Here is a 7069-nt window from a genome sequence, read left to right as displayed (position 1 = left end):
ATTGCTTTACAGAATTTTGTTGTTTTCTTTCAAACATTAACAAGAATCAGCCATAGGTACACCAATGTCCCTTGCCTCCTGAAACTCCCTCCCATCTCATTCTGCATCCCACCCCTCTAGGTTGATACAGAGCTTCTGTTTGAGTTCCCTGAGTCATACAGCAAATTTCCACTGGCCTCCATTTTACACATGGTATTGTTAAGTTTTCATGTTACTCTCTCCATACATTTCATTCTCTCCCTCCACCCCTCCACCCATGTCCATAGGTCTGTTCTTAATTTCTTAATGGTCTTTGTACTTCTCTCTTAGGATTAAAAGTGATAACATGAACATCAAATGACTGGCAGAAGCTGGGGTGAGAATTATTTGATCCTTTTAAATTTTGTGTTGGGACATGGGTTTGTACCTCAAAATATGATCTAACTAAAGGATATGTTCCCAAAAATTGGCATTCAGACTGTATAGAGACAAAAATAAAAAACCTTGACAAATTCGCAGCTACATCTTTCTTCTGATACTAAGACTTCTCAATCCCCCAAAGTGACTCAATTCTAGCATAAATGTTTTTTATTCAACAAAAAGAAAATGCATCTACTTCGATAAGGGAAATAATTCAAATCTCATTAGTTACTATATCCTACGCTGAGCTCAGGATCACTATGCAATGTCCTTTTCTCTTTAGTTCTATTACAATTACATTAATCTTATACATATAAGGACTTGGGAAAATGGAGAGGAAGAAAAAGATATTAATTAAACTATACATATATGTTCATCACACAATTATGAAACCAGTATGAGTAGAAGTTGTAATCTTTATTTCTGTATGTATTTATGAGGCCATAATTAAAATATAGAACCCCCTCCACTGTGGTAGACAGATCTGGTTTTTCCTTTAAAAGCTTACAAAGTGGGAGAAGTTTCTGCAAATATAATAAGGATGCTACAATACAGTTTTTTTCAAGGTTAAATACCCACCAAACTGAGAAAAAAATGCTCTAGTCTATCAGTACTTTGCCTCCACTTTGCCAGTGGAGCTGAAAAGACTTCACTTTCTTTAAGTAGGAAGATAGATTGCACTGCTACCACTTCTGCCTCCTGGTTCAAACTCAGGATCTGTAGAAGCATAAAAATGGGATAACTCTTTCCCAATCTGTGCAAGTGCCACTATTTATGCTAGATTCTGCCAAATGACTCTGCATATTCACCACTTATGATACGTGAATTATAATAAACATTGGTCAGAGGGAAGATATGCTTGGATGTGTTGGGTAGTGCTGATAGTAGCTCATATTAGACCTAGTTACCACAGGGATATGTATGTGGTCAAAGACAAGAAAAGCTCAGCTAACAATCATGTATCACCCAGAAAGTGGGGTTGGAGGGATGGGGTGAGAAGCATGGAAGAGACATTGATGAAAAGAACACATATATGCCTGGCAATCTGAAATGAAAAACATCAAAATTTTAACAGTGATTACATACAGGTTGCAAATTTTAAATGCTATTAATTTTATGTTTACTGTATTTTCTATTTTTAAATCATGATAATGCTTTTATAATTGAAATATGATATTTTAAGTACTATGGTGTTTCAGAAGAAGGGACAGAATACATATAATTGAAAGAATTTCCCATTATGGATCACAGACTTGGGTGAAGGGACTTACATAACTCAATGAAGCTATGAGCCATGCCATGCAGAGCCACACAAGACAGACAGGACATAGAGAAGAGTTTTGACTAAACATGGTTCACTGGAGAAGGAAATGACAATACATTCGAGTATTCTTGCCTGGAGAACTCCACTGATAGAATGAAAAGACAAAAAGATATGATAACAGAGGATGAGCCCCCACCCCCACCCCCAGGTTGGAAGGTGTCCAGTACAATACCGGGGAAGAAAGAAAGTGTTAGTCACTCAGTAATGTCTGACTCTTTGTGACCCCATGGACTGTAGCCAGCCAGGCTCCTCTGTCTGTGGAATTCTCTATGTAAAAGTACTGAAGTAGGTAACCATTCCCTTCTTCAGGGTATTTTCCCAACCCAGGGATTGAATCTGCATTGCAGGGAGATTCTTTACTATCTGAGGCACTAGTGAAGCCACTGGAGAAGAGTGAAGGGCAATTACCAAAAGCTCAGAAAGAATGAAGTGACTGGGCCAAAGCAAAAACGATGCTTAGTTGTGGATGTGTCTTGCGGTGAAAAAAAAGTTCAATGATATAAAGAACAATATTGCATAGAGTTAGGTCCATGAAGCAAGGCAAATTGGACATGGTCAAACAGGAGATGATAAGAGTGAACATCAACATTTTAGGAATCACTGAATGAAAATGGACAGAAATAAGCAAATTTAATTCAGTTTACCATTATATCTGCTACTGTGGGCAAGAATCCCTTAGAAGAAATGGCGTAGCCCTCATAGTCAACAAGAGTTCAAAATGTAGTACTTGGGTGCAACCTCAAAAACAACAGAATGATTTCATTTCATTTTCAAGGTAAACCATTCAACATCAGAGTAATCCAAGTCTATGCCCCAAACACTAATGCCGAAGAAGCTAAAACTTACTGGTTCTATGAAGACCTAAAACACCTTCTAGAACTAACACCAAAAAAAGATTCTCCTTTTCCTCGTAGGGGACTGGAATACAAAAGTAGGAAGTCAAGAGATACCCAGAGTAACAGGCAAGTTGGTCTTTGAGTACAGAATAAAGCAGAGCAAAGGCTAACAGAGTTTTTTCTACAGAATATGCTGGTCATAGAAAACATCTTTTTCCAACAACACAAGAGATGACCTCTACACATGGACATCACCCGATGATCACTTCCAAAATCAGGTTGATTATGTTCTTGGCATCCAAAGATGAAGAAGCTCTACACAGTCAGCAAAAACAAGACCCAGAGATGACTTTGGCTCAGATCATGAACTCCTTATTGCAAAATCTGGGCTTAAGCTGAAGAAAGTAGGGAAAACCACTAGGCCATTCACGTATGACCAAAATCAAATCCCTTATGATTATACATAGGGATAGATTTGAGGGATTAGATCTGGCAGACAGATTGCCTGAAGAACTATGAATGGAGGTTCTTAACATTGTATCAGAGCCAGTGACAAAACCATCCATAAGAAATATAAATGCAAGTCTTTACATATAGCTGAGAAAAGAAAAAAGCAAAGTGCAAGGGGAAAAGGGAAAGACATACCCATCTGAATGCAGAGTTATAGAGAAGAGCAAGAGGAAAAAAGAAAATCTTCTTAAATGAACAAAGCAAAGAAATAAAGAAAAACAATAGAATAGGAAAATTTAGAGATCTCTTAAAGAAAACTGAACATATCAAGGGAACATTTCATGCAAGGAAGGGCACAATGAAGGACAGAAACAGTAAGGACCTAAGAGAAGCAGAAGAGATTATGGAGAGGTGGCAAAAATACATAGAAGAACTATAAGAAATGTCATAATGACCCAAATAACCACAATGGTGTGGTCACTCACCTAGAGCCAGACATCCTGGAGTGTGAAGTCAAGTGGACATTAGGAAGCATTACAATGAACAAAGCTACACGAGGTGACTGAATTCCAGCTGAGCTATTTAAAATCCTAAAAGATGATGCTGTCAAAGTGCTGCACCCAATATGTCAGCAGATTTGGAAAGCTCAGCAATGGCCACAGGACTGGAAATGGTCAGTTTTCACCCCAGGACTGGAAAAGTTCAGAATTAATCCCAGGACTGGAAAAGTTCAATGTTCATCCCAATCCCAAAGAAGGGCAATGCCAAAGAATATTGAAACTATTTTAAAATTGTGCTCATTTCACACGACAACAAAGTTATACTCAAAATCCTTCAAGCTAGGCTTCAGTTGTACATGAACCAAAAATTTTCAGATGTACAAGCTGGGTATTGAAGAGGCAGAGGAACTAGAGATCAAATTGCCAACATTGGCTGGATCATGGAGAAACAAAGGGAGTTCCAGAAAAACCTCTTCTGCTTCATTGATTACTCTAAAGCCTTTGACTGTGTGCATCACGACAAACTATGGAAATTCTTCAAAAGATAGGGGTACCAGACTAACTTACTGGTCTCCTGAGAAACTTGTATGCACAGCAAGAAGCAACAGTTAAAACCAGACAGGGAACAATGGACTGATTCTAAATTGGGAAATGAGTACGTCATGGCTATACACTGTCACCCTGCTTATTTAACTTCTATGCAGAATACATCATGTGAAATGCAGGGCTGGATGAATCACAAGTTGGAAACAAGACTGCCAGGAGAAATAACAACAGCTTCAGATAAGCAGATGATACCACTCTAATGGCACAAAGCAAAGAGAAACTAAGAGTCTCTTGATCAGGGTGAAAGAGGTGAGTGAAAAAGCTAGCCTAAAACTCAATACTCAGAAATCTAAGATCAAGGCATGTGGTCCCATCACTTCATGGCAAAGAACAGGGGATAAAGTGGGAGCAGTGACAGATTTTCTTGCCTTGGGCTCCAAAATCACTGCAGATGGTAAATGCAGCCATGAAATTAAAACACCCTTACTCCTTGGAAGGAAAGCTATGACATAAGTAGACAGTGTATTAAAAATCAGAGACATCACTTTGCTGAAAAAGGTCCATATAGTCAAAGCTACAGTTTTCCAGTACTTTTATACAGATGTGAAAGTTGGTGCGTAAAGAAAGTTGAGCACCCAAGAATTGATGCTTTCGATTTGTGGTGCTGGATAAGACTCTTGAGAATCCCTTGGACTACAAGGAGATCAAACCAGTCAATCCTAAAAGAAATTAGCCCCTAAATATTCATTGGAAGAAAGTTGCTGAAGCTCCAATACTTTGGCCACTGACATGAAGAGTCAGCTCATTTAAAAGACCCTGATGCTGCGAAAGATTGAAGGCAAAAAGAGAAGGCTGCAGCAGAGGATGTGATGGTTGGATAGCATCACCAACTCCATGGACATGAATTTGAGCAAATTCTGGGAGATAGTGGAGGACAGAGGAGCCTGGATTGTAGTCCATGGGATCTCAACGAATTGAACACAATTTAGTTCCTCAACATCAACAATTGAAAGAATTAGTTAAATTTTCATAGACAATGTTGGGATATTTCTTGAGAAATTATTCTGGTAGTGTTTGCAATATGGAGCATTGTAGCTGGGAGGGAGAAATATTGACATCAAAGGAGAAAAGCAGAAAATCATGGCATTTTCAAGAATCAGTGGTATTCAGCATGATTGGAACATAAGCAACCAAGAATAGTATTGGAAAGTAAATACAAAAAACAAATCAGGGAATTTGGTAGCACTTCTAAAGAGAGAATTCTGGCAGAGGTCAAATATTGTTCCTTAAGATTTTTTTATTTTGTCTATGCATGCACATACATGGGATCTGTATCCATGAATGGGTAGAAATATAAAAATATCATCCTGATTAAGTATAGAATTTACATTGAAGGCAAAAATTATTCTATGAAATACTGCAACAGATTTCTAAGAAGCTTTAAAAAATGAACTAGTTGAAAGAGTGAAGTAGAGAAAATTTATATATATATATATATTTACATTTCCATATATAATATGCAATATTATTGTTTCAGTTTGAGAAAAACTTTCTGTTGATTTTAGATATAAGCAATATGAAAATACTGAGATTCAAAGGCAGGGGAGGGGTCTAACACTGGTAACACAAACACTAGTAACACCAGTAACACATGGCTTTCAGTAATTATTTGTGATGGATAAGAAATAGGTGTTTGTTATGAATTCTTCATTAATTTTAGAGGAGAAAGCCTCAAATATTTCACAAACACACACACACATAGTCTCCTTTGTATGCTCTAGTTTGGGTAATTTTTAATTTCTCTTGAAATTAGTAAATTAGTAATTTCTAATTTGGGTAATTTCTAATTATGCTCTAGTTTGAGTAATTTCCAATTTCTCTTGAAATTAGTAAATTAGCAATTGCTAATAAATTAGTAAATTAGTAATTTATCTTGAAATTAGTAAATTAGTAAACTGTTCAAGTTTACTAATTCTTTTTTCTGCTCTGACCAGTCTGCTATTAAGCCCTTCCGGTATACTCTCAATTTCTTATATAGTTTTTAAAAATTATTTGTTTATTTATGTAGGCTGTGCTATGTCTTAGTTGTGGTGAGCAGGGGCTACTCTATAACTGCATTGCAAGAGCTTCTTGTTGCAGGGGCATCTCTCATAGCAGAGCACAGGCTCTAGGGCCCTTGGGCTTCAGTAGCTGCTATATGTGGGCTTAGTGGCTGTGACTATCAGGCTCCAGAGTGCAGGCTCAGCAGTTGTGGTGAAGGCATTTAGTTGCTCTGATGCATGTGGGATCTTCCCAGACCAGGGATAGAACTGGTGTCCACTTGCAAGACTTATTCCTTTTTTTTTTTTTAATCACAGTATAAAAGATGTTTATTAATTTATCACAATCAATAGCCAGACAAAAAAGATAAATTACAATTGCAAGCCCTAATAGGAACATGATTAACTCAATAATATAAAATAATTACATACAATTTGGGGAGTCAAGCAGAGTGATGTGGTAAGTGGAAGTGCATCCACGCACACGCTTACATTCACCCAGCCAGTCTATCATGGCGTGTTTCCATCACTTCATGGCAAACAGATGGGTAAAAAATGGAAACAGTGACAGACTTCATTTTCTTGGGCTTCAAAATCACTGCAGATGGTGACTGCAGCCATGAAATTAAAAGACGCTTGCTCCTTGGAAGAAAAGCTATGACCAATCTAGACAGCATATTAAAAAGCAGAAACATTACTTTGCCAACAAAGGTCTGTCTAGTCTACTGTTCTAGTAGTCATGTACAGATGTGAGTTGCACCATAAAGAAAGCTGAATGCCAAAGAATTGATGCTTTTGAAGTGTAATGTTGGAGAAGACTCTTGAGAGTCCCTTGGACTGCAAGGAGATCCAACCAGTCAATCCTAAGAGAAATCAGTCCTGAATAGTCATTAAAAGGACTGATGCTGAAGCTGAAACTCCAATACTTTGGGCACCTGATGAGAAGAACTGACTTATTGGAAAAGACCATGATGC

Source organism: Bos indicus, chromosome 3, assembly GCF_029378745.1.
Source record: "Bos indicus isolate NIAB-ARS_2022 breed Sahiwal x Tharparkar chromosome 3, NIAB-ARS_B.indTharparkar_mat_pri_1.0, whole genome shotgun sequence".
NCBI classification, from domain to species: domain Eukaryota; kingdom Metazoa; phylum Chordata; class Mammalia; order Artiodactyla; family Bovidae; genus Bos; species Bos indicus.
The sequence above is the reverse complement of the archived record's forward strand: the minus strand, read 5'-3'. Positions refer to the sequence as shown.